The sequence below is a fragment of the Nannospalax galili genome, unplaced genomic scaffold (assembly GCF_000622305.1).
Source record: "Nannospalax galili isolate Female #2095 unplaced genomic scaffold, S.galili_v1.0 scaffold83, whole genome shotgun sequence".
Classification (NCBI taxonomy): Eukaryota; Metazoa; Chordata; class Mammalia; order Rodentia; family Spalacidae; genus Nannospalax; species Nannospalax galili.
In genome coordinates this window covers 3,102,018-3,102,854 of record NW_008352659.1, presented here as the reverse complement: position 1 = coordinate 3,102,854, position 837 = coordinate 3,102,018, and positions in this window count along the sequence as shown.

The following is an 837-nucleotide window of genomic DNA, read 5'->3' as shown; positions in this document are numbered from 1 at the left end:
TAACACAAATGAGTTTAAGAGTTTCAGGTTGCAAGATTAAAGTTATATACACACTAGTCAATAATGTGAATATAGTTAAGGCTACTGCCCCATAAACTGTGTAATTGTTCAGATGGTGACAAACTACTATCAGTAACTTTTGCATCACTGTGACCAAAATATCTGATATAAACAACTTAAGGGAGGAATGATTTATTTTCACTCCATTTCGGAGTACTTGAGTCCATTATAGCAAGAAAGGCATGGAGTGAGTCCGTCCCTGCAGCAGGAGCATATGGTAGATTCTGTTCACATGGTGGAGGACAGGACCCATGAGGAAGGGGCAGGGGGTATAATCTTCAAAGGCCTACCCCTAATCCCACCTCTGCCACCTAGACCCCATCTCCCTAAAGGCTCCATAGTCTCAAAGTAGCACCATCAGCTGAGAAACAAGCATTCAAAACATGAGCCTGTGGGGACATTTCAGATTCGGAACATAGCAGATAGCAAAAGAAATATTTTTAAAAAATAATTAAAATTAAAAACAAGCTGGACATGATGGCATATACCTGTAGTCCCAGCAACTGAGGAGGCTGAGGCAGGAGACTGACAAGCACCATAGTCTCAAAGTAGCACCATCAGCTGAGAAACAAGCATTCAAAACATGAGCCTGTGGGGACATTTCAGATTCGGAACATAGCAGATAGCAAAAGAAATATTTTTAAAAAATAATTAAAATTAAAAACAAGCTGGACATGATGGCATATACCTGTAGTCCCAGCAACTGAGGAGGCTGAGGCAGGAGACTGACAAGCACAGGAGTTCAAGGCCAGCCTGAATAACAGTAAGCCCAGGTCT